Source organism: Aythya ferina, assembly GCF_964211825.1.
Source record: "Aythya ferina genome assembly, chromosome: 13".
Classification (NCBI taxonomy): domain Eukaryota; kingdom Metazoa; phylum Chordata; class Aves; order Anseriformes; family Anatidae; genus Aythya; species Aythya ferina.
Genome location: NC_140311.1, coordinates 17,326,006 through 17,353,330, shown reverse-complemented (window position 1 = coordinate 17,353,330; position 27,325 = coordinate 17,326,006). Strand labels below are relative to the sequence as shown.

At 49.4% G+C, this 27,325-nt stretch overlaps 1 protein-coding gene across 4 annotated transcripts in view; it reads right to left on the bottom strand.

Annotated features, from left to right (window-relative positions):
- The window catches only part of TRPC5 (transient receptor potential cation channel subfamily C member 5), a 96,901-nt gene extending 77,056 nt beyond the window's left edge, over nucleotides 1–19,845 (bottom strand). Inside the window, exons 1-2 of one of the 4 annotated variants that reach the window (XM_084535061.1) lie at nucleotides 19,529–19,845; nucleotides 5,407–5,598 (exon numbers count right to left, since the gene is read on the bottom strand). The gene's annotated coding sequence lies outside the window, so the exon portion shown is untranslated. Of the gene's footprint in view, nucleotides 1–5,406; nucleotides 5,599–14,680; nucleotides 14,700–18,497; nucleotides 18,517–19,528 lie in introns of those variants that run through there. The other 3 variants (XM_084535060.1, XM_084535062.1, XM_084535063.1) reach the window with 3 other exon arrangements.
- Between the last annotated feature and the right edge of the window lie 7,480 nt (nucleotides 19,846–27,325).

Below are 27,325 nucleotides of genomic sequence, written 5' to 3'. Positions count from 1 at the left end.
CCTAAACAAAAATCAGTCTGGGCTACTAAAACAACACCCTGGGGATGGGATGGCTCCTGTATGTGCTTTCAGCTACTATAGCAATGAAGTACTTACAATCTGTAGTTCTCCCACTTCTTTCCACACAGCCACGACACGGGTGCGAATACATACACGTGTACTGTGAGGCACTACAAAACAAATGCCCTGGAATATATTCAGTGTGTATCTTTGCAAAGGCAGACAAAATGCAAAGCTTATTTTGCCTGACGTCACTGCTCTCTCCCCTACTCTTTTGAGATCGGCCATTTTCCACCATCTAAAAACAGAAAAGAGATGTCAAGTGAACTGAGAAACACTGTCAAGCAAGCCGCCCCCTTGTCTTATCTGCTAATGCAGCACTAATGTGGCATGGCATCATTATCAGCTCCGTGCTCTGTGTCCACCGTTTCTGCGCCTGCTGCTTGTAATCTCTAGCTGCTGCAGCTATTGGGGAAGAGATTCCCCCCACCCCGTTCACACTCGTGCTCAATGAGCATTGTAATCATTTCTTCAATCAACACGATAATCTCTGAGCATCGTCTCTAGGAGAGCTGGTGGCAGCAGGGACTGTTAGACCTGCCTCAGCCTAGCTGAAAGTGCAAGTAAACCGCCCACCCGCTGAAGGGAAATACAAGATTACGGCACAGTTGTCGGGACGAGGAAAGGGCAGTTGCAGCGAGCTATAAACAACTAACAGTGACAGCTGGGTAGGCTCTGTTTCTCGTCTCAGTAATGGGTGGATTTATTAGCAGTTATCAGCTACCATTTCTCAAGAAGCCCTGCTGGAAGCGTTTGCATTGGCACCCGTGTATAAATTCAGCCGCCCCCTGCAGCCCCCTCTGCTGACAGTCTCCTGCCTCACCGGGCAGTGGTAACTGGCTCTGGTTCTGGCTCAGTTTTGTTCCCAATTTTGCTGTTCAAAGCAGACCGGAGCTTCTCGGAAGGAAGAGGCTTCCACAGAAGCATCACACGCTCCTTTCTCACATCAGTGTTGCCCAGTTCCAAGGAAAGGGAAATGGAGAAATGTTGTTCTCAAGAGAATCAAGCAGGAGAATTTAAAAGACACAAATAAATGCTGCACAGACGTAAACCAGCACGGAAGAGGAGTAACACTGCTACACTGCTTCTAAGTAAAGAAATGCATAGGACACAGATTTGCTTCTATTAATGCCCTAATAAAGTCCCTGAATAACATCACCAGCATAAAACTTGCCTATTCAACCGCCAGACCATTCTTGTAAAGTCAGAGATTTGGGTCAGGGATTTGCAGCAGTAACCACGTTATTTCTTAATCTTTGCCTACTGACACTGTGCCCTTTGGCTACCAACAATAACAACACCCAGTTCTTACAGGGCTTTTCAGGCACAGATCTGAAAGTACTTTCTGAAGGACAGAAAGACCTCATCCTCTCATTGTACGGATGAGAAATCTGCAGAAAAATGAAATCAAGGGACTTGCACCATCCATGAAAACAAGATACAATTGGCCAGAACTGCCCAGAAATACACGGACACACACGCACATGTGTAGCTTTAGATGTGCAACAGATCCTTCAGCATCTACCGAGACACAGCACAATGTCAGAGCAACCTGGAGTCTGAATGCCTCCAGGAGAGCTGAGTCACCGAGCCCCTTTAGGGCGATGTGAAATGCTCTCCCCGTGCCCTGTTGTTGCCCTCTGCCCACACCTGCTCCTCACCTGACAGGCAGAGGCTCTGCTTAACAGGAATACTGCAGTCTCCCTTCCTTGGGCACAAGCCTGAGGTGCAGATGACTCCTGACCCATGGTCTCGCAGCTGGAAGGCTTCTCGCAGCCTTTTCCAGTCTCTGTCCAGTCACTCAGAAGCCCAACGGCAGGGACTTCTCACTCCCGTGGCTCATGCCCTCCTGGGGACAGTTCTGTCCCCCTGAAAGGCTGCAGAGGAGGCAATGATAAAAACTGGGAACGTCTCACCTTGCTGGAGAAATACCGGATTTTAAATATTCCACAGGGTGGCTGTGTCACATGCTGCAAAATCTGTCGGGCATTAGCTTGGAAATCAGCCCCTGGTCTTCCTAAGGGGAACTTCTCATACGGGCACAGGATGTCTTTTGCTTCCTCCCCAGGTTCTCGTCTGCAGTGTAACTTAAGGCTGTTGCTGCTCCTTTTGTATTTTCTTTCTTCGAGATACTCTTCTGAAATTTTCTCCCATTTTCTTTTGGATTTCATTTTGCAGTTTGCTTCCCTTTTCAGTTAAGTGTTCATCCAAGATATCTCGGCTTTCAAAAGACATCTGAGGTGAGGCTCGTCAGTTTTTCTTCAGAAGAGATTTATTTTGTATGCTCTCAGTTTTAGGCTCAGCTACAGTATAACTGCAGGGGGTTCATGTTTAAATTGAGCTGTATTCCTCTGGCTGCAGGAGTGGGGCTATGCAAAGGAAATGCACAAATCCATAAATAAGGCTTGGCACGATTTCACTGCTCTACTTAATGCCGACATTTGCAAGCTCTGTTTTCCCAAACCTCTTGCTTCCAAATCCCTGCACCTGCTAATTTGTTAATTCTGTTTTCAGTGAGTTTAGGCTTGTGTATTCTTAATTATGCTAATGAAGAATAAAGTATTTAAAATATTAATGTTTTGCAAACTTAAAAAAGAAAACAGTGAACAAATACCTTGCCCCTGGGTCTGTCTTCACTGTTGGATTTACAGACTGGTCCAGGGTGTTACTTTTTTTCTCCCAGGCTCTTGAGAGGATGTCCTGTCCTCTCTCTTCTTCCCCCTCCCTCCTGCATCCCATCTGACACGGCTTCACTTCCCCCTTTTCTGTCTGATCTCCACGGAGAGGAAGATCTTGGAGGTTAATGAAAATCATCCCTGTAGTGGTAATTACCACAACTGCCTCTACCAGTTTTCTTTTCCTCTCTCGATATTGATCTCCTCTCCCCTCCAAGGCTCTGTACAGGCTCCTTGCTCCCACTCTCTTGCAGCTACTGCTTGTAACCGGCGAGTTACTGGGGTACCGCAGTCCTCTGTCCCCTTCCCATCCTTTGGGCACCTACTTCTCAGGTCACCCTCCCAGGTCATACTGGCAAAGAGAGGTCTGCCTCTGGAGAATAAACACTGCATGGGCCCTACGAGGCAGTAGCTGCGGTCTCTCCTCCCCATGCATCTATGATTTCGATGCACTGCTCCTCTACTTTCTCTGAACACTGCTTTGCAGAACTGGTTTGTTTTCCTGGCTTCCACATAAAATGTAGGTCAGAGTCATGGTAGACATACATCAAAATTGTGATTTATTGTACACGAAAGGAACAGCGAGCACTGAACCTGCAAAGAAGAAAGGTGACTAATTGCTTAATTTACCCAAGCGACATCTGGTTGCAGAATACCTTTGTTTGTGGCTTCCTGGTTTATCTTCCTGTATGTGCGTTCCCGATGCACCTTTTACTGTGCTTTTCATGTGCCTGCCTTTCCTGGATGTCTACACAGAGCTGCTAAATCACAGACATACAACACGTAGGCTATCGTTCTCACCATCTCCCTGACAAGATAGTATTGTTTCTTGCAGTACAGATGGCTTTCAAGATACTGATCTCTGCCAATGGAGCAGCAACGCACTTTCTGTAAACTGACTCTGAAAGGAAGTGTTTTGGCATTAAGACTCAGATTGAGGATAAACCAGAGCATGCAGTCAGGGCCAAGCAGGCCTCGAGAAGGCCATGTAAACAGCATCACTCCTACCAGCATATCAAGGAGTTATTCCACCCCAAGAGAGCAGGTTTCCCCAGGGTTGCGGGATCTTCCGAACTGTTCGCAGTCTACGCGAGTAGACTACGCTAGATCACAGTCATGCCGTGCTTGGCACTTCCTTGGGAGTCTAGCCACATTTTCTGGGGTTTATTTTCAGCCCTGAGCTTTGGGAGTTCAATAATTACAAGAGAATGTCGTCTTTAAAAAAAATAAAAAAGAAGAAAAAAAGTTTCTAGCCTCTAGGGTGTGAAATAAAGAGTGTGAGTCACAGAGTGAACTTCATTGATGCAGAAACCAGACAGAAATTGTCCCAAATTCCAGGTTTAAAAATCTCATTACCATTAGATCTGAGGTGTGGGGCAGAGAGGGGAGACCTGGGGCTTTGGAGCTCATGGGCTGCTTGATTTAGGCAGGACAGACCTCCTCTGCAGGCCACGGCACCACCTTTCCTGCGAGCCCTTTCCTAGCTGGAAGCAACCAGCACGGCCTGTGCAGCACGGGACGTCGCTGTGCTGTGCTGTGGCACCGGGCAGGGCAGGGCAGCGGTGGCGCTCTGCACACTGGCTCACACCCCCCTCACACCCCCACGCTTCAGGGATCGCCTGCTCTGCTATTTATAAACCTACCGGGGTGTTATCACTCAGTCAACAGAGCGCAGAAGCAATTACTGGGTGCTCTCCATGAAAACGGCTCTGTAAGTCCATCAAATCATGCTAGATCCCATACACCCTTGTTCACACGTAGCCTGAGAGGATCCCTTTGACTGGAGCAAATAAAACTCCCAGTTTAACACCACTTCTGGCAGAGGAGAGATTTCCATACAGGCCCACTTCGAACCAAGGCCTGCTGAAGCTTCTCTACCTCCAGACACCTCTCTTACTGCCACTCAGAGCCTCAAATCAGCTGGACAAGTGTGTTACACCCTACACAACTTCATTTCTGCACAGCCATAACTTCAGCTACAGACAGAAATGCAAACAGTACCCATATTAGCAGCCTGCACTGTTTTCAAAATTTTTCCCCTTTTCTTTACAGCCCTCAGCATAAGGGCCCTCACCCTGCAAATCCTCGCTGACCCGCGGTTCTGGCTGGGGCTCCCTGCAGAACAGAAATGATCATCACATCACCCCCATGCTCAGGCACTGTTCTCTCGAGTCCTCACTTTCTTTTGGCTTCCTCTTGCCTTCTTCCCTTCTTTGGAAAGGGAAGAAGAGAAAACTTTGCAGAAAGGTGCAGTTTCTCTCCTGATACAAGAGACAGGACGGAAAGCCCCAGCTTTTTATTCTTTGCCCTTTCCATTTCTGTGCCAGGGTGGTGTTTGAAGACACCCTCAAGTATTTTGCCCCACCGAGATGAGGCTGCATCACCGAGCCTCAGGCATACACAAAGCATACAGAAAGGGCACCAGGCCCAGGGTGCTCCCCGAAACAGAGAAAACCCATGGCCAGGGAATTTAGGAAACACTTAAAACTGCTGGAGATGCACACGCTGCAGCAGTCGGGTGTCACTCAGATGCCATTTGGTGTAACGTGTTAGTTTTACGAACAGAGACCTGTGAGGCACTTCCACCTCCTGCTTGCTCAGCCTGACCCCAGCCCAGGACGCTGAACCCAGCACTCAGCTGGGAACCCAGCACTCAAAACGCAGTCCTCACCTCGGAGAGCTATTTCCAGAGGAGCTGCTCTTCTGACACTGACTGGAGAGCGAGCATCAGGCCGAGATCCCCACTGCCTCGCTACCTGCGCCGTGGCTTTCTGCAAACCTTCAAAGCTGTCAGGAGGGCTGGGGACGACCTCTGGGATCTGCAGCATCAGCACGACCGCGCCAGCCGAGCTCCTCGCCAGGTCTAAGGCAAAACAAGCAGAATTACGGCATGGGCAATGAGATCAGTCCCCGGCCCTGCTCCGACTTTTACTTCTCCTGTCAGTTGTGCGGCGGGTCTGGCAGTTTCCACCACAATCAGGTCTGGCTGTCACAAAGCCTACTCCATCGAGTGTGGCAACAAAAGGCACGGGGAAAATCCTTGAGGTGACAGTTTCTCAGGGCTGAAACACAATCAGGATTCTAGCAGGGAGTTTTAGCTGCAGAATTTGATCTGTCAGACAGCCACATCCCGGTGACATGAGAAGCTGGGGATTTTTCCACTGCCTTGCTGGCACCTTTGGGCAAATAATTTTTCAGATCTGCGCTTCTGTCTGCTTCTCTCATTTGGTTTTAGAGCAAACGGCGTCACTGGGGGCTACAAACAAGGACACTACGAGGCCCTGGTCTCATTTGCTGTAACAGGAATGCATTTGGTTTCTAAAATTCATCTTTTTTCCCCTTCCTCCCACCTTCAGTAACTTTCTCACTGCACTGCTCTCATTTTCGAGATACCGTCAGCACTGTTCTTCCCAGACACATAAAGCAGATAAAGCGTCTGATTAAAAAACAGATCCAAAAGGCTAAACCCAGCTTGTCTAACAAACACCCGGCAAAGATATTAAATGAAGACCTGGGGAATTTTTCACTTGCATTTTCAAAGGGCATGGGCCTAATGACCACATACAGTCCTCTAATTTCAAGCTTTATGGTTAGTAACAATCCTATTTTGCACTTTTTTTTTTTGTTCATCTACTGGCTGTTAGCATTCTTGAACACCATCCATTAAATTTTATCACCCACAACCAAATTCTTGTAACAGTAGAGCAAAAATGACCGAAAAAAGGAGTATCTATGCAAGACATGATATGTTACATGAATCATTCTGGGAAAGTTCAGACCTTCCTCAAATTCTGAATTGTTCCTGGATGGACTGCCTGATTGGTATTTGCTTGATGACAATGACAAGAATCTCAATCTTAATCTACTCTTCAGAACGACTGTGCATCCCTCTTGGCTTCGTTACACACATAACTTAACACCGCTTCACCAAACGTATTCAGGTCCACAATATTCTCAGTAACTTCTTCATTATTCAGGTCCACTTTTATAACTACCGTAGAGGGACGATTTTGTGTTTAGGAGCTAGTTTCAGCCAGCGCAGGCACACAAAAATAAATAAAAGCATGCAATTTTTACACCGATAAACCAATGCCAAATTCTTTGCAGCATACCAAGGTGACACGTTTCCTAAGCCCTGTGTCCTGAGATGCCACGCCAGACCAGAATCATTTTGTTTAACATTACGGTACGTCTAGCCTGGGCATCCTTCCTCAGCTTCTTCAGTCCCTGTTCCTGAGATTTTCATCCCCTGCCCACTGAATCCGTTTGCAAAGCACAGCTCTCAGGTGGGAAGCCAGACTCGGTGCTGATTTTCCTGTGCCCTCCAGCACTCCGAGGAGCCCTCGCGTTCTCTTTTTTTAGCTGGATTTGGCTGTCAGTGAGGAGTTCTTTCCAATTTTGTCTGAAGTGCTCGAGGCTGATTACTTGCTATTTGCTTTCCTGTTTGTGTACCTTTGGCCCAGCAGGTCTGGTTCCTTCTTTCCAGGCTTATTTTCCGAGCTCAGAAGAATTCTGCTGAGAACACCATAGCGCAGACCTTACCACCAGCAAGCAAGCACCTCCGAGAACCGCAGCCAGTGTCTCCAGACAGAACAGATGCCTGCAGAAACCGAGCCAAACGGCCTTCCAAGCACAGAAAACGGTCCTCGTACAGCTCCGAGGGCAAGAACGCTTCTTGGTGAGCTTTTCTCCTTGCGAGGGGGATGTTTCAGCTGGAGGGAGAACTGGTGCATCTCTTAAACGTCAGCTTGATCCCGTCCACTCAGGGATTCTCCTGTCCTTTGAAAGACATGCTCGGATTCTTCTGGGGTTAACACACCCCACGTCGGCTCAGTAAGCGTCCCCTCCTATGAAAACAAGCCCTCCTGGGCTTCTCAGAAATGAGCTACCCGCATACACCGACTGTTTCTTCCCTTCTGGTTGCCCCCACATTTCCACAGAAAGGACAAAGGACGAAGGGGTTGTGAGCCCTGGGCTCTACTCAACCACCACGGTGACTGCAGCTCCTCCCTCTGCCCTGCTCGTGCTCCAAAAGTAAAATAATTCAAAGCACTGCTCGTTGCTGTCCCCAGCACAAAGTCACACATCGCTCCCTTTGCCCCCACGATCCCTACTTGCCTCCTGCCCGTACACTCCTGCACCTTTCCCCAAGGCCAGGCCTTGAGACTCCTTTTTTTTTGTTTGTTTGCTTGTTTGTTTTTTTAATGGAGCCTGTAATTTGGAGGGATTCCAAGTTGCAGATGATTTTCTACCCCTTCTTTTTCCTTCTAGCCCGCTGGATTTTCTTTCATCCCCGAGGTGTCACAGAACAGTCCACCCTCACTCAGTCACAGATGACTTATTTTCCTGGGCAAAATCAAATGTTTTACTAAGGGCATATCTGGGCCTTGAGGTTGTGTGTTGGTTTTTTTTTTGTTGTTGTTGTTTTCTGTGAGGATTATTGCCCAGTTTCCCTTTACCTGTGCTTTGAGTTTGCCATGGTGCTTTCAGTGGCAGCAGCACCCAGCTCGCTCTGACTGCGCTCAGATAACACCCCCAGTGTCCCAATCAGCTAGTGCAACACCGTCTGAAGCCCCCAAACCTGCCCCAAATGTCATGCTAACACTCACCCCAGCTCCAATCCCTGCTGATTTTATCCAGATACCTTGCACTGCCATCAGGAGGAGGTACAGCAGCGAGTGGTCTGGGTGGAAGAAGCTGGATTCCTCTGGTAATTCCCCTGCATCTCAGGCAGGCTAAGCTGCTGAGACTCCTCACAGATCCTGTGCAGGATGGCCCAGGCTACCCAGTGCCTATCGCTGGCTGTACTGCTTCCAAAAATGCTGCTTGGCTGACATTTCAGGTTGAAAAAGTCAATCGCTATCCATGTGTTTCTCCACTCACGCTCCGGACTTCAACTTTCCCTAAGAGCAAAGGCAGGGCGACGACAGCCCTCAGGATGCTGCCTCCCTGCCGGGGATGCTACAGTTCAAGCTGCCCCAAACCAAGCTCCAGCGCTGCACCAGACAACGCCACGCGCAGGCAGTGAGTTGAAAGCTGGCACGAAACGTTCAGCATACTTCAAATACACCCTCCTTAAAGCCTGGAAAAGGTGAAAGCACTCAAACAAACAAACACCATCTCCCCCTAGGGAAACGCCAAGATCACACACTCTGGTTTGTGTAGTATTTGACACGAGCTATGCTCCCAAACCCACCGCACCAGCAGCGAGCCAGGCAGCCTCCTAAATCCATTACTGCCAAGGAAGCTGTTTGTTTGTCATCTCGAGGCTGAACGGCAATGACATTTCTGTTGCAGTGCAGTAAAAGGTTAGCACTTGCATAAGCTGATAAATGTGAAGTCAAGGTGACTCTGCTTTATGTATTACATTAGCACAGGACTGCAAATCCTTAGGGTGCACGGGGAAGTCTAAGCAAGCAATGTAAGCAACTGCAGCACTGCAACCGAAAACGTCCCGGTGAAAATACTGCCCTTGGGAAAAATCACACATAAAATGCGGGACAAAACCTCACGGCCTGCTGGCAGCCTGCTGGGAGCACTGCAAAGACAACAAACCAGCGTTAAGGTACAGGAGATGAATATAGATCGTTAGTACCACAGAAACGGCATCTCCTACGTTATTACTTTTCATTAAGTTGAACAAAAAGACCCAGGTTCTGGAAACAGCGTTGCGGTGTAGCTCCTGCGTGACTGGCTGAATAAATGTGTTTTAAGAGTGCCTTTTTGATATTGGGCTCTAACAAAGTACGGCCAGAAAGTGAGAAGCTGACTTTGAGATTTCAAGTAACCATCTCCTAACTAACAGTCTGCGTACACATATATATATCATCCTAGAGCAGCGACACACTTAGAGCTCTCCCGTCTTTTAACTTCCTTTTCTTTTCCCCTTTCTGGTGTTAGTTATTCATTTACTATGCTTTTTCTTCACATTACTTCAGCCAACGCAGGGCTAAATTGTTTCAAATGCCTCTTACGCACTCAGGATCTCATTCTGCTTATGCAGATTCACTTGCCTTGCTGATTTCGGTGCCATAATTCCTAATCGCACAAGTCAAACCGAGAAGAAAAGCCACTGTTCTGGCCTCCTTCCTGCTCCGTAACACTGGGCCGATGCCACTGACTAGACTCACCAAATTAAAGCTCTCCTCTAACTCAGCAGGGAAGGTGCTGCAAAGCTTTGGTAGCACATCAAAGGATCTCCACACTTTGCTTCTTGTTTCATGTACCACCGGCGTCGTCTGTCACATGCTGTTATATAACTTCTGCAGCTCCCAGCCCCAAACCTGCTACGCTTTGAGTCACCCTATTGTCACTCTCACTTCTGGGCTCAGAAACCCCCGAAAAAAAAGCAAGAGAGGAGAACAAGCGCCAGCTGAGGAGTACGTCCCTATGCATATGTCACTGGGCTTGGATGCGTGCAGCTTTAGGACCACAAAAGGCACAAGGCTGCAGCAGTCTCCTGGCACGTCACATACCTGTATGCAGAAATAGGGTGAGCTGGTGCCAGGCAGCACTGGAGGGGGCTCTGCCAACACTGACCCTGCCCAGGAGGGTGAAGAAGGCTGTTCAGGCCATGCTGCATATCCCTGGCTGTAATAAATACAAGCAGGGTTCTGTAAGCAACCTGCTGGCATCGCGTTCTAGCATCTCCTGTGGGCTACGTCGACGCTGCTCTGTCTCATAAGGTTTGAGCAGCTGCCCAGGCATGAAAGGCCCTGCGAGCAGTGCTACAAAAACCCACTGGGCTGGGATAACACGAATAGGGGACGGGGTTCCCACCAGAACAGTCCCTGTCTTTGTGGAGCTCACCACTTCCCATGGACTCATGCAAAGTGCAGTCCTTCTCCAGACCTTTGTGAGAACGGAGATGGTCAAATTAAAAATCCTTTGGGTTTCAAACCCCTCCCGGTGCCTCCAGCATCCCTGGTGCCCAGAGGCAGCCCGTGCAGGCGGGAAGCACTTTGCAGCCCGCGGAGGCTGCTTCCAGGTTCATTTTTCAGGCACAAGAGGTTCTGCTTAGGACCCACCTGATGTCTTGCTAATGATAATTGATCCATATGGATTCAGCAGAAGTGTTGGATGAGGAACAGTAGATGAGGCCTCTGGATCCAAACCAAGATAAAAAATGAATGAATTTAAATGAGAAAAGAGTAGCTCTACTTATGTGTTGGTTAATTTGGAAACAAACCAGTACTTTTGAATATCAGCAGTTTCCCATGATATTTATAAATGATCTTTCCTATAAAAGGCTTTACTTCCACTGAAGAGAAGCCCTGCTGGTATTATTTTCGCTTTTCATACTTACAGATTAGAATTCAGAGCCATTTACCCCTGCTTTGGGCTGACCTTAGCAGCGATAAGACCGAGATCTATGTAATGGGGAGAAAAGCCTGGACCCCAGCTCCATCCGTTCCACACCAGCCAGAGAGACAGAGGTGGAGAGCTTCTTCTCCAAACTCTCTTGCTCGAATTCTCCATCTCAGAGGGCTCTGTAACCATCTCATTAACATCCTACTGCGTGTTCCTACCTTCCCAGCTGCCAGTCCCGTTTTAGCTCCAGACACACGTTGAATATTGAGTTTAAGCTGTTGGTGTCACCACGATGCGGGCACATACAACTGCACGGCTGCCGAGGGAAGCGGGCTGAGCTTTGTGCTTCTATATGGCTTGAGTCCCCACTCAGCACTCAAAGGCGTGCTGGATATGTTGGGGCTATAAAAGATGATTAAAATGGGAATCTACCCATTACAAAATCTAAGCAGCGTGTTGGTTTTTCCCTCGTGTAACCACACCAGTGGTAGCAAACTGTGCTTTTGCTTCTGAATTACTAAACCAAGCTCAGTGACAGCTTTGTGCAGCGTGGCATCAAGAAACCAACAAGATGCAGCTTCTGCTTCTGGATCTTGCATGACCATGGGTGCTGCTGAGCTTCAGTTTCTGTGGCTGTGCTGACACTGCTGCTGATCGCCCCCAGCCCCGTGCCAAGAGGCTCAACCCAGAAAGCAGATTTAGATTTAAACAGCAACTGCGATGCGGGCACAGCGTTAAGGTAATTTAACACGCTTGAGGTTTTAAAGGAACAAACAAAAACTAAAAGCCTAATTTCATTTCCATTGAATTCTGCATTCCCTTCGTAACTCATCGACGTTTAAGCACAGGAGCATGCTACAGCCCAGCAGCACAGGACCCTTTTGTGGAGACGGGATCAGATCCTGAACTATCCATAAAAGACAACCACCAAACCCAGCTAATAACCTACTTGCCGTGAACCGCCTGATGGCAGCGGAGATCTGGGAGGTGTCTGTGGCCGTACCCTGGTTCAGATGTAGGAACCATCAGGCTCAGGATCCTCTGACAGCACCACAGCCCTGCGGCTCTGAGGGCTAAAGGACTGCAGCCGAGCAGAATAACCAGAGGAAGGGCTCCACAGGAGCACTGCCACGAGAGGGGCAATGTCGCAGGACTGCATGAACCGCACGGCTGTGACAATGTCTGGAGGAACAGCTCGGATCCCTCCACGCCAGCCTGTCTCAGGGCAAAGCCAAGCTTTTACCCAGCCACCTGCAACTCCACAGCCCCTGAGGGCAGAGCCAGGGACCAGCCTGGACCCTCGTGCTGTGTCACCCCCCGTCTGGGAGGGACAGAAGATGCTCTGAAGAGGTCACCTTCCCCGGCTGCCTGCCACGCTGCTGAAGGCAGATGTCCCTGCTCCGCATACGCGCCTCTGGTCACAGAGGGGAAGCTCTGAATGCAAAAGCAAGGACAAGAAGAAAGGCTCTGATCCCGAAAAAGCAAACAGAACAGCCCCAAACTGGCCCGCTCTGAGCAGGTCAGTGTCACAGGGGAGGGAGCTTTGTTTCCAGGTGATTTTTGTAAGAGAAAAAGATGAATCCGAGCGCGGATGGGAAGGTCACAGCAGCCCTACTGCTGCTTTACATCCCAAATACTTCACGCTGAACTGTGGTGCCATCAGCTATCTTAAAAAAGAACGAAAACAAGCCGTCCAGAGGACATCTGAAATAAAACATTGTCTGAGCAGGGACCAAACCGAGTTAATAGCTCTGACAAATCTGATCTTTCTTTCATATACAACCTAGCAGACTTCAGGCCAGGCCCACCCTTGTCTCGGTGGCCTGAATCCCAGCCTCTCCTTTTCTTTCCCCAGCTCTCTGATGAGGGATTTAAATACCAGGGTCTTGGCTTCTCTACACATTCAGTTCTATACAGATAATTACATACTTTCCGGGCTTGATGTCTGTTACGTTTGCAGGCTGAACAGGAGTGAGATTTTTGGACTCTGTTTTTGAAGGAAGCAACCCCCCAATTTGTTCCATTCGCGAGCACGTGCAAACCCCTGGCAGCATCAGAAGACAACCCAGAAAGATCTGCCAGTACACCTACTACCTGACCCACTCCACGCAGCTCTGGTCAGTGCAGGTGAACTATTTTTGCCTGGAGACCAGGCACAAAGCCTTGCAAGGGGAGCTGGAAGACTTTCCAAAACACGGCTTCCTCTCCTCCCTTGGAGCACCCTACCTGCGTGACCTTCAGCCAAGCCACTCTCTGACTTCTCTCTCTCCTCCAAAACTATTTCAGATGCCCAGGGGTTGATGCGGCTTCTGTGGACAGCAATGGGTTTATTTTTAGGAGGGGTGCCCACCCTCCCTCCTTCCATTTTGTGCCAATAGCTGCCGTGATGGCTTGTTGACTGCTGATATTCATACCCATGTCTCTGACAGGCAAGGCGCCCACTCACCAGCTGCTCAGCCTGGTTGATTAGGTTACCGACAGGGTGCAGGGAAAGCTGCAGGAGATGCTGTGGAAACGAAGCCATTTTGGGCATGCAAAACCACAACACCTCGCTCCTGCCATCGAGCCTTCGGGTGACCTTAGCAGCACGCGCACCGGCATCGGTCCCTGCCCACGGTGGAGGAACAAGGAGAGCTGCAGAGCCATCAGCTCAAATTTGCCTTCAGGATCGACAGAAACCCACAGACGTGTCAGAACATTTGCCCTAACACTATAAACACACAGCTCCAGGCTGGAATGCCACTCTGCCTTTCAACAACGATGTGCACTTGAAGGCAAACACTTGTTTCAGACCTCGAGGCGGAGCAGCCTGAAGCCCTTTTCCCAGCCATGCAGCCATCCTCTGCTCCGGGCCCGTGCTGTGCCCCGCTATCTCCAGCACAGAGCAGGGACTCGGTGCCCCTCAGGACAGCGACATGGCCCCGTTGTGTCCATCTCCCGCTGTGCATCCTGCTGAGAGCAGGAGCTGGCAGTGGGCTGGGGCCTCACGGGAGCTGCTCTCCCCGCCGAGGAACCCGCTGGGGAATGGGGCAGCCCTGTTCTCTCTTGCAGGGCAGCTGGGCACGGCGAGCTCCCAGTTTGGCCCTCGGGACATTCTCAAGAGGGAGGTGAGTCTTTGCCTTCTTGATGAAGAGAAAAGGTCTTGCAGGAGAAGCAGACTTGGGAAGATTTTTAGGATTCTTCAGAGTCTCCATCTACTCTTCCCAAACGAGGATTCCCTGATGGTCTCACACAGGAAAGAAAGACCTGGGTAAAGGATTTTCACCGTAGCTTTAAATACACTGCAGGGACTTCGCACCTTGTGTTCACAGATTCTCTGGGCTCTCCTGCCTTCTTCCTCCTCCCCAGATCAGGCCCTACTTCCCTCACCGATGTCATTGTTCCTCTCCTTTTAAAAAACCCCTCTGCTGCAGCAGAGGCTTCTCATTGAAGCAGCCTGTGCCATGGGGACCTGCCTCACAGCCCCGTTCGTGCCGTGCCCACATCCCTGCAGCTGACCTGATCTCCTAGGGGAACGGCGTGAAGGGTCCGCGAGGAGGAGCTGATGTCCTGGCAACCTTTATTCCTCTCGTTCCCACTACGAATAATGATTTTAGGGCATTAGGGAAATTTTACAAACCTGGAGGTCTCCCCACCTGGAAACTTTGAAGTACTCCAGTACACATTACGGCTACTTCCATTAGCTGCAGCTCCAGGCTAAGGAAGAGATCAGCACCTCCATTTCACAGCACACAACAAGCCAGACTGAGCAGGACACAGAGACTGAATGAGAAAATAGAATTATTTCATCCTCTCGTCCCAAACAGAGCCCCGAGCCCCAAGTGGCTTTGTACTCTGCCAGGAAGGCTTCGCAATGAAATTCTAGCAGCTTCCTACGTTAATCCATTAATACCTGTGAGAGCAAGCTGAAATCTCCACTCCGGCCATCCTTCTGCTACCAAAATGCCCAATAAACGCTATGTCATCTGCTCCGTTTCCTCCCTGTTTTACTGAGAAGGAAGGAAGTGCATTGCTGGGTTTTAGCGAGCTACGCCTGTCAGCGCCAGGAGAGCAGGGGCACGCATCGGCCCCATGGGCCTTTCATCCCTGGATGCTCTCTCTGGTGGTGGGAAGCAGCCTGTGCCCGCTGTGTCCCCCGTAGCTCTTCCCTCCGTGCCTCCGACGAGTGGCAGTGCCGGCAGCCAGAGGTTGCCCCCAGCCCGCCGTGCCTCCCCCGTCCACCCCCTGCTCCTTGTGAACTCGTCTCATCTTTTCCAACCTGCTGACGCTTTCTCTCCCCGCAGCACCCTGCACTAATGCGCGCTACAATTTAATTAGCGGGCATGACGGGAAACATCACCCACCCTGTCCGGGTGCTGAAGTCAGCGCTTCCCAAACACTGGGTCGGATTTCATCGCTTACGGATGCAAACGGGCTGCAGGACACACGAAAGGGGCCAGGAAATGGCTTCGGTTCTGACTGGAACATGTTCACTGCGCACAAAGAGAGGGAGAGACTGAGTGGAGGGAGAAGGGAATCAGGACAAAATAGCTTCTTGGCTTGGATCCAGAGACTGCGCCGAGAATAAATAATAATACACGTCCAGCGATCTAACAGGAACACCCATCATTCCTACCAGCAACCATTTGATCTGGGAGCCTTGTCACTCGGTCCTGCTGCCTAAAGTCAAGTTTCCCAGTGTGGCCACTGTGACCAGCGCCGTGTACAGCCAGATGGACTCTAAAGAAAACGAGAGGATGGAGAAAGGAGGACGGAGGTCTGCTATGCAGACACAGAAATACACCTTGTGCTTCCAGCTCCTCCCCTTCACAGCCATCATCTTTCAGCAAACACTGCAGGAGATGCCGTTCCTCCAGCCACGCTTCACCCCGAGGACTCCTCACTGCTCTTGGAGGCAGGCCTGTACCTCGGGAACAGCACAGGTTTCACCTGGAGCAACACAGCAACGCAGCATCCTCCCCATGAGACGATGCCAGAAGTGCCCGAAGCAGGAGGCAGAGCTCTGGGGCACTGATCCTCGCTCAGAAGGGGACCAGCCCCGGCTCTCCTCATTTCACCCCCGGATGCCAGCACATTTCTCGCTTCCCCACGAGCATTAACCTGACTTACCCTGAAAACACACTGAAGCGTAACAGCTCAGGCAGCTGAGAGGGATAAAAATCCCACCCCAGCTTTCCAGTGCCTACAGTTTTCTCCCCCAGCGACAGCTCCCTCTGCCCGCAACTCCTACCTGTGGTACCGCTCTCCCCTGGGCATTCAGAGGAGGACCTGGCTGGCCAGATGCTCTGTCAAATTGATTTGTGCCTGCGGGTCATCTCCCTCGGCAGGGAAGACAAATGAGAATAGTCCTTGCCACGCTCCGACTTTGTTCTGGGGACTCACCTAGTTACAAAGAAACCTAAAGTTGATTTAAAGCTGGTACTTCTTAATCTGAACCACAAGCTGCGTCCACATCCTTCTGTGGTTACCCACAACAAGGTTATTAGGTTGGGGTTCAGAAACTTCCAGGAACCACTCGCTAGCTTGTGTTTTTCCCAAACTGGATGCTGTGGAGCCTGCCGGTCTGTGAGTGGTGGCATCCTCCCCCTCCAAGAGGCAGTGTTCACGGTTCCCTGCTCTCGTGAGGGCCACATAAGCATGCCCACTGCTCAGCTTTGTGCCAGACTTACCAGCCCAACCAAACAGCTGGAAACCTCTGAGTGCCTCTAACAGTTGCGCTCACTTCCTACAGGTTCCTCTCATTACCGAAGGTCAAAAATAAATAAAATAAATAAGACTGCTGCACATCCAGTCCTGAATTTTTGACAGCTGAATCCTGCTGAACTTGGTGGTCCTTGCCGAGCACGTCTCGATAAATGTCTCATCCTTGAGGCTGGCTTTTCTCTGCTCTTCCATGTTTCCTTTTCTCTCTCTCTGTAGCCAGAAATGATTTACATGTTTGTTTACTCCGAGCTACATTCATCTGAGTCATTCAGCAACCCTCTCCCCACAATCGTATTACAGCAAATTTTGAATTGGAGGCTCTGTCAGAGAACATTACGCTGCTCCAAATACGAGAACAGGGGGCTAAACCCTGGGTCGTGTTCTGCCACCAGGCTTCAGGAACAACTCACCTTTGTGACAAACACGTAAAAAGTCAACAGACTACAGTCCCCTGTGTTCTACGTTACTTTATAAAAAAGGAGAAACTCCAGGCGAAGATATTACTCTATATTTACACCAGTGGAACAATTAGTAGAATTTGGCTCATTTCATACAAATTATACTACTGTACTTGTAGGAATAATCTTTTCTGTTTCAAACTAATTTTAGTCACCCTTAAGCGGTGATTATCAAGCTCTTCCATCTGTTGTAGGAAAAAATTATTTGCGCATAGCTTTTGCAATTTTTTTTCCTCTGAGATATGTTTTCAAGAACAACATCCCTCAAAAAAACAGACTAATCGTATTATTAGGAAGACTCATAACTCAGCCGACAGTGCCTTGTCTATTAAAACCACAACATGAAAAGACCTCAGAATCGACATTCTAAGAATTTTTTAAGGTTGCCTGAAAATAAATCTTTGCAAAAAGCAAACTAGTCAAAGAATTCTGCATTACCTCAAACGCAATTCCAATTAGAAGCTACTCAGGGATCCTATAAAAGCAGAAGGTGGTTAAGAAAAATAAGAATGCCTTTTAAAAAACATGTTACAAAAACAATGAGATTTCAGCATGCTGAAGTGAAAACAATGCACCTCAAACGATAAGGAATTCTCTCAAAATCCCAGTAACAAGAAATTCTGTTAATGCTCTATATGCTTGCAAGACAAATTAAAACTGATCAGAGGTCAGTTTTAGACTCAAGTCCTTCTCCATCTAGTTTCTTTTCGCAGTTAAAAAAAAAAAAAAAGCCAGTACCTGACCTTTTTTTGTTTTGTTTTGTTTAAATGCTAGAAATGTGCCCCGTTGTAGAACCTGAGACACAGTTCTTGCCTAGGAAGACTTGCTCTTAGCTGACAGCATAGAGATCATTGCTATCTCTCAGGATAAAAGCACAGCCCCGTGCATGAGCAAAGCCCAACCACGGGGACCAGAGGCTCACGCTGGGCCAGCTGATGTCGTGGTCAGGGTGAGCTCTTTCATGTCTTCAGCCACCACCTGCAGCTACAGCAGCCTAAAACCAAAGCGTTGCTTCAGCTGATAATGACCACCAAGTTACATGCAGAGAAACCGGGGGGCAAATATTCACGGAGTGACACCTCTGGTGACACCTAAGGGTGATATTTATTTTTTTTTCTTGAGAAAGGATCCTAGATCTCTTTACAGGGGATTAATACTTTAGTCTGCTTTGGAGCTGTCCAAAAATGTATTTGGCCACATAGGTTCAATAAACTGCCTAAGGATCCTGATCTAACTTCTGAAAAGCGTTTTTGAAATAGTACTGCTGTAGTAATTTGCATTTACACAGTACCTCCTGGCTGAAAAGTGTTTCCAAGGGCTTCCGAGCAGCTTCACAGCCCTGAGAAGCAGCAACACCGGACAAGCCATTATTTTACAGAGAAAGCAAGCAACACCAAGAGGCTCCGGAGACTTGCCCGGGACCAGCCAGGATGCCCACAGAACCGGAGAACAACGCTCCTCGGGTTTTCAGGCACAGGCAGGCACCGTCACTGCCTGGCCACCCTCTTTCCCCAAACCTTCCCTGCCATCTCCCTCCTTCTCCCCGCACCGGGCACCGCGTTGCATAAGCCTGCGTGCGAGGAGGCGCACCTCACGCCAAACTTAGGGCTCGCCTCCGCCCGGCCAGCCGTCGGGAGCAGCATTTTTACCGTAGCACAGGAAAGTTGCGAGGAGGAGATGTGCTGGAAGTTGGCGGCGAGGAACCGCGAGGCTTCCTACGTGCCCGTTCAACCATGTTACCGAAAGGACGCGGAGTTTGATGGCAGCGCGGCGTATTACCATATTCATAACCATGACTAACCAACCCGGTGTCAGAGCCACCAAAAATATCACACCAGCAGAATGTTTTGATACCAAAGCGACCGCTGAAGTCACAGCTCCATAGTAAACAAATGAACTTAGGAGGAGTCTGAAAATCTGTGTTGTTTTTTTTTTTTTTTTTCTTTAAGGATAGGGAATTTAACATCAACTATACCAGACACCCGACGGGCTGCGGACTGAGGGCAGCAAACGAGGTAAATATTTCATGGCAGCAGGGCACAGCCGCCTCACGACCCCCGGGGTTTCAGGCCGGCAGGTCAGCCCGATGTCTCGCCATGAAGACGGAGCACGCCCCAACGACAGAATTAATTTAATTAATCAACCAACTCGCAGGGTCCCCGCCGTGCCGGCTGCTGCAGGGCGGCCAAAACCCCAAGGGGGGGGACCCGGGCAGGTGGCTCCGCAAGTCCGGGCGGAGCAGCCCCCGCAGGGGGCACCCAGCCACCCCCCCCCCCCCCACCCTCACCTCCTCCTCCGCCCGCACCCCGGGGTGCCGCTCACCTCCGCGCCGCTCCGCCAGGCTCTACATGCCGGGCCGCCCTTGGGCCGCCCCGAGCCGCTCCTTCGTAATCCGCTCGGCGCCGAGAGCCGCGGGGGCGGCAGCCCCCATGGCCGCCCCCCTGCCCAGCCGGGCTCGCTACGCCGCCGGGCGCGGCGCGGAGCCGCGGGGCCGCCGGCAGGCAGGGCACGGAGGGCGCGGCATCGCCCCGGCGGCGGGGAGGAGGGAGGCGCCGGGCAGGGCTGCGACCCTCCTCCCCGGGATGAGAGCCCCGGCTGCCCGCGGTGCTCCCTCTCGGCGGGCCGGAGCCGGCAGCAGGAGCGAGCCCGGGCACACGCAGCGCCCCTCGCACTCGCCGGCGGGCACACGCCGCCCCTCGCACGCCGAGACACCCGCCCCTCACACACGCACACGCGGGCACACCCGCCCGCCGCCATCCCCTCGCGGCCGGCTCCTCAGGCGCCCCTCGCAGGGAGATGGCGGAGGCTGGGGCCCCGACCCGGCCCCGCGACCGGCCTCGTCCCTCCAGAATCAGGCCCGATCGCCGCTGGCACAGATGAAGGTGGTCGTCCGGCCCGGCCTCATCCAGCCAAAATGTACAGAGTGGCTTGGGTGGGAAGGGACCTCAAGGATCACCGGTTCCACGCCCCTGCCATGAGGGGAGAGGGGTTGCCAAATGTGCTGTCACATTGCGGTGCACCATCATGTTATAGAATTGTTAAGGCTGGAAAAGCCCTCCAAGATCATCTGGTCCAACCATGCCTCTACCACCAATGTCACCCACTAAACCATGTCCCTACACACCACATCCAACCTTTCCTTGAACACCCCCAGGAACAGTGATGCTACCACTTCCCTGGGCAACCCATTCCAATACTTGACTGCCCTTTCTGAGGAGAAATGTCTCATCATTTCCAACCTAAACCTCCCCTGGTGCAACTTGAGGCCGTTCCCTCTAGTCCTATCACTGTGAAAAGAGGCCAACCCCTAGCTTCCCAACAGCTTCCTTTCAGGTAGTTGTAAAGAGCAGTAAGGTCTGCACTGAGCCTCCTCTTCTCCAGCCCCAGTTCCCGCAGCTGCTCCTCACAGGACTTGTGTTCCAGGCCCCTCACCAGCATGACACCCAGGTATCACCAGCTGTCAACTTGACCTTCCCAGCCACCCAGGGCTGGGGGCACATACCTCCTCCTTGTTTCCCAGATATTGTGACATACAAGTGTCTAATTCTACCAGACAATGGGGAAAATCTCACTGCTCACTGACTGACAGACTGAGTCCAGTGAAATCCAGTTTTCACCATTTCCATGTCCAGAAATGCTTTCCTCACGTCATCCTGGTGGCATGCTAACGGGAGCATGTTGATGTCATTCCACTGATCTCTGACATGAATCCACCACAGGTCTGTCACAGGCACAAGTTCCTGGCTTTTGTGCTTAGTCACAGTTACGAGGAGTCTTTTTTACCTCGTGCTTGAAACCAGGGCTTGATGCTCAAGAAGAGTTTTTAACTGGCCTTGTAGGCCTGTCAAGCCCACATCCTGTGCCTTTCAGTGATTACAGTTATTGCCATACTCCTCTAAACTTTGCCACGGCATTATTAAAAGATAAATAATGCACACTAACACTCCAACTCAATGCTTTTTCACAGGAAAGCACTCTGCCAGCAGCAGCCTGTGCAGAGGGACCACTTTGGCTGTCAGAGGCACCCACCCATGAGCTGAGGTGCAGCACCGGTGCTGAGGACGCAGCCACGCCACCAGGCAGCACCGGGCTCCTGAGCCTGCCAGCAGCCATGCCAAGGGCATGCAGGCGATGTTACCGTGGGCATCGGCCTCACACCGCTTCCCCCGCAAAGCAGTATTAGTGTCAGTTCAATATTTTATCACAGAAAATGTTTAGGAACCATTCTTGTCCTCTGAGGTACCGAGTAGTGCTGAGTAAATGATTCAGAGCAAATCATTTATTCAAAACTTCAGCCTACATCTTCTGTCAGTCCAAGAACACAAAACGATTTTCTTCCTGCTCGGATTCAGTCAACCCGTGCTTAAGAGTTTGGTTTTAAATCCCAGGCCTCGGACGTGCAATGCGTTGCTGAGCAGGTTTCGCTGTACCGTATATGTGTGTATGTGCTAATTGAGTGGGTGCACGGGCTTTGTAAATAACATTGGAGTGTCTCTTCTAGCAGGATGAACTGAATTCACTGCCAGGGAATGGCCCTGAGCCCAAGGAGAGAGGCCCTCTAGCCGCCAAGATTAGGTTCCAAGATTATGGACAGAGGATAGCTTGGTGTGAAAGGAAAAAATATAGTTGTAATTATGAAGCAAAAGCCTCAGGCCGCTGTAGAGTGGCAGTAAGGGCTCTTCTAGCCATACCTTCTGATTTGTTTAACTAATTCCCCTTTGTATATGATCCTTAGGATTTTTTTGGCCTGCATCTCACAGCAGCCCCTGGGTCCCGCCCAGTCAGGGCCCAGTACAAGGCAAGCAGCGCCTGGAGGGAGGAAGGGTTGGTCTGTGCATGGCAGAAAGGGTGCGATGCTGCCTGGGGGACAATAGGAGAAGCTGATGGAGCTCTGCATGCTCCAGACACTGGCAACTGAGGTCACTGGCAAGCAGGACAAGGCTGCAGCTGGTGCCCTGCTGGGCGGAGGGCAGCTTCACTTGAAATAGTAGTGCAATACAGCCCCCAAAATCCCGGTGTCCCAGATGTTGGGGAGGTTTGTTGGCTTTTTCATGCCTTTTGGGTAGTCTGTTCATCAAGCCTTCTCCAGCAACATTTGGACTGTGTATCATAAATAAATGTGGGTGACTAAAAAGCAGTGTAATTTTTGAAAAGTGATGCTAACACAAAATTAATTAAAAAACTGTAACTATATTCTGCTTGGGAAGTCATTCCTCTGGAGGCACCTGAACCAAGTTAAAACACACAGAGCCAGGTGTCAACGTATGCCCGACTCCAGCATTCTCCTCTGGCAGTGTGCAGTGGTCAGTCAGGCCTGGTCACTTATTTACAACCAATTTTCTAGCTTACAAAAGCTGTATGGTGCCAGTAATCTCAAGGCCAAAAACAAGGAAAGTGGGTGAGCTTGTTTATTTCCCATTTTTCTCCCATTAATTGAAATGGGACAAGTGGCTGAGCACTCAAAACAAAGAGGGAAGCAGTTATTCTTAGAAATAGAGTCTCTAGAAATTGCCTTTTATCTCTCTGGGAAAAAAAAAAAAATGCATATTCCTTCATCGTGCAGAAAGAGAGATTTTACATATTTTAATTAGATCAGTTGAAAAGTTGGGAGAAAAGAGAACCTGCTTAGCTGTCAAGCTTCTTAGTGAAGACAAGTTCTCAAAGTTCAGGAACCTGGAGAGAGCTTTAAATCTCCACGGCTAAAAATAATTTGTCCCTTAAGAAAATGCCATAGATTTTTTTTTTTTTTTAATATCACTGCCTTAGATGACTTCAGGTCATCAGAACATGGAAATTAAACTAGGAAACTGGAAACCTTTTTAACTTTCTGCACTTCAAAATCTTTTTGCTGTTAACTGGGTTCTGGGTAATCCCTACGGGGCTGCCATTTTTACTTGTGTTCACAAGAAGTGATGAAATACAGATTGGCATGATGCTGAGGGCTACAGCTGGTGATACAGATGTGAGCAGGAGATTTCTTTGCCTTCTCTCCAGCACTTTTAGTTTTTCCTCTGGATTACCTTTATTATTTTTATTATTTTGGACTCCACCTTTTTCACTCCAGGGAATGCACGCAGAGCAAGAACTCCAGGCTGGTGTGCGGCTGGGACAGCTTGGTTCATTTTATCAGCAGAACAGAGGGGAAGATCACACCCCAGGACGTACACCTGCTGCCCCCACCAATCTGCACAGAAACACAAGTTTACATCTTGTTGTTGTAATATTGCTTCCATCCTGCAGTGGATGTGTTTGCCAAGGGCACTTCATCTGAGAGCACTTGTAAAACGCATGGCCCTTTGTTCCCTTTTTCTAATACATTTTTCTATACTTCACGTTTTTTAAACATAAGAATATGCATTTTGGGTTGCTGCTTGCACACAGACACACCACACTGTTTGGCTGCTCCCATCAGAGCACTTATTTGCTGGCAGTGCTGACACTGAGCTGTACAGAGGGTGAAATGACCAAAATTACCCCTTAGAAAGCCAGCTTTTAAAAGAAGTCATTGCTGCTTTAACTTTTTCTCCAACCCTTCAGCAAAAGCCATGCCATCTTTAATTCCTTTACACCCATCTCCTTGCATCACTGCACAAGTGCTGCTTGCTGCAGGAGCCAGCAGGAGCCAGATGACCATGAGCTGCAGACACACCACCGTTTCACAGATCGCTGCTCATTAGCTTAATTTGCTCCTTGCTTATGTGTGTGTTCTTGCCACAGGCACAGGGTGCAAGGTGTTTGCTGAGCTCTCCTGCCCCTCGCCATGCACACACAGCTCTGCAGGGCATGTCAGCTCTGGCACAGCTTCCCTGCACCCCCTGGCAGGTTTTGCACCCCACTGATATTAGCCTTTAGGATGAAAATCTGCCTGGTCTTGCTCTGGTCTAGATATTTGCCTTTGAACCTGCTCCTTTCTTTAGTATGTCATTCTTAATTTTTTAGAAAGAAAGTTTTAAAAATAAATGATTACTCCTAAGCCAGTCACAGTTTACTTTGGATTAAGTGGCTGGAACTATTTTACATTCCCACACTGCCTCACATTATTATCATTACGTTTTGTCCTTGGCTCACAAGCTTCCTTTCTCCAGCTGCCCTGAGCGACCCTGCATTTCAAGAAAGACACTGAATCTCTAGATAGAATTGGAAACTAATTGGCAAAGTCATTTTTTTCATCCCATGCCAGCTGGGCAAAAGAGAGCACTGTCAAATGCCTGATTGAGAGGGCAGCAGGAAGGTTTGCCGGCAGCTCGACCTGCAGCTCCCCGTCCACAGCCTCAGGGAGAGCCCTGGGGGGACCCCAGAGGTGAGAAAGGAGCCAGGATTTGGGGTGAGCTATGAAGCTGGAAGGTGACCTGTTCGGCACCGGACACTTTATGTGCATCGCTTTAGAAATAGAGGGCCCATTTGCAAAATCCACGCTTGGCTCCAGTTCAGACACTCGGCATGTCACAGCAGAGAGTTTGTGAAGGGGATCAGCTACGGGGGGTGGCTGCCAGCTGATGTGGATTTAAGGGTTCAGCCAGCTCGCATCTTCCCAGACAATACCTCAAAATGCTGCTGAACCGCATAGCTGTGTACTGTGCCTGGCCCTATATAAATCAATCTCCGGGGAGCCTACCAGCAAATTGACGCAGCATATCCCTGTCCGTGTTTAATTAGGAACTGCATACTGGGGACACCGAATCCAGTGCCCTCTCCTTGTCAGCGCTCTGCTCGAGCTGAGTTAGAGAAAAAGGCAGGAAGCCACATTGTGGATGCAAATGGAATAAACAGCCTGGAGAGGAGGCATCTTCCAGTCCCTGCTTGCAATCGGCTTCTGCGCTGAAGCACAAGGGATTATACCCCCCAGAAAAATACAGACTGCGTCTACCTGATACAGAGGAGGAAACTCTCACTTAACAGATAAATCTCACTGCGTGCCATCTTCAGGGCCACCTATCTGCTGTGATCTCAGACCAGTTACGGACAGTGGCTTTCTTTGCCTGCCTTTGTCTGTCTTAAGGGCAGTGTCTTGCAGTTTTGATCATTGTGCTTTGTGTTCTGCTAAATCACAAAATCAGGAAAAGCTGCAAATACAGAACATGAAGTACACGGCTCGTGAATCCCTCTTCCCATCTCTTGGTCTGCGTGTTTCCCACCCAAACTGAACCCTCCCTACCCTTCCCCTCTCCCTGTCCCAGCAAGGACATGTGTTTTAATTCAGGACGTTTTCTTTCCAAATCTTCAAACCTTCAGCCTTTTGAGCTGAAGCAAGACAGTGGTGGCCCAGGGCCCACCAGTATGCCAGGGCTTGCTCACCTGCAGCCAGACTCTAATTTCATTTACATTCAGGCTGAGCCTAAGCAAAATATTGATTTCATTGGTGTTTCTCGAGATTTTCATTTGTGTAACAAAATTGCTTGTGCTACAAATATCCAATCTTTCATCTCTTGTTTAATGGAAATAGGGCTCTTCAAATGGGAGTAATTTTGTTCTGCTGCTAAAACTAGCTGCACTGGGGACAGCACAAGAGAGCAGAAAGTATACAGTGAGAGGGAATTAGCCAAATAAGAAAAAAATCCCAATTTTGCACACTTAAGACTACAAAATATTCCTTGGGAATAGGAACCTCTCATACTTCTTTTGTGAGCTTTTATGGAGGGGATCTGTTATGCCATCTTTCCATACCTTGCACACTTATTAATGAGCTCAGAGATGGAGCCACGATGGAGGGGTAATAAATTGATGATCTCTTATGACAGTTTTATCCCAAACCTGCCAGTGTCATAGGATTTAGTATGGCATTGAGGACAAAAGGAACCGCTTGTTTCATGTATCAGCTTGTAGTTGCAATTTCAAGCCATGACATCAAAATAGATCCTTTAGCAGGAGCCTTTAAAATAAATTCCTTTGCTTGTGCAAAGCCTGTCCTACCTCCCCTTAGCATTTCTACCCATTATCTTTTACTGCCTTCTTTTCTTTTTATGACCCCATTTTTATTTACAGTACAGCCCTTAATTTAGTAGTGCTGACACAGTTACATTAGCAGTAATAGCTTAATTACCATATATTCATGAATACGGCGGTTAGGGATAGTAGCTACGAACATGACAGATTCATTTGCATTATTGTCATTAGCATGCTGCACAAATGAGTTTTTGTTTGTGAAGTAAGTGTTTAATGGGGCTATGTTGCTTCACGAGAACCCAAGTCTGGAGGAGAACTGCGAGCTGCTGCCGACGCTGTGCTGGGCTGAAACTTCTGCAAATTGCACTGTGATCAGGCTGACAGATGGCATGCAATGCCTTTTTCCAACTCAGCAGAAATGGGAAAAATATAATAAAGACACTACGGAGATTAGAGTCTTTATCAATGGGACTTGAAATCTAGTGCGCCATATGCTTAGTATAAAAAGAAACAACCATCTGAAAAAAAAATGAAGCGGTGCATAGACAGAATTTATCCATGATTTTTTGTGGACTTCGTGGATAGGTTTTAATCCGTAATTTTGAGCATGAATGTGTTTGCAGCGAGTAATACCTGGTCCTTCCCCCCGTGATGCTGGGGGGTGGCAGACCTGAGGTGTCTCAGCCAGCACCCGTCCAACCTTTGGCAAGGGCCCAGGGAGGCACCTCCAAGCATTTCTCATCAGCGCCCATGCTTCTGCAAGAATCATTCGCGCTGCTTTTTATTAAATGCTCCTTGGTGGCAACAGATGAGGTGTTAAAAAGCCTTGGAGTACCTCGCATGTTTGTGCAGCACTTGAGATCTAGGTTTACAAATTCTGCTGCCAAATATATTCCTTTCAGGTCGTGTGCAGAGATAGCTGAAGATGCTGATCACTAATTCAAAGCTTTGTCAGCAGCATGCGTTTCATCGCTGTGCATGTGTTTGCTTCAGAAAGAAAAAAGTGCAGACCTTGAGGTGCGTGCCTGATCCTCAGCACACGGAAAGTACCGCTGGAGCCACCTCAGTTGCAGACAACTGGGTATTTACCGAAGTGCATCCCCTAACCTGGATCAGATTTAAGGTCTGTGGAAACAGTGAAGCCAAAACGTTGCTGTGATTCCCCTGTGCAGACGTGCCCTCTCTTTACTTAGCCATGAGATGAGTGGTTGGGATGAGTAATGACACAGGCAGCAG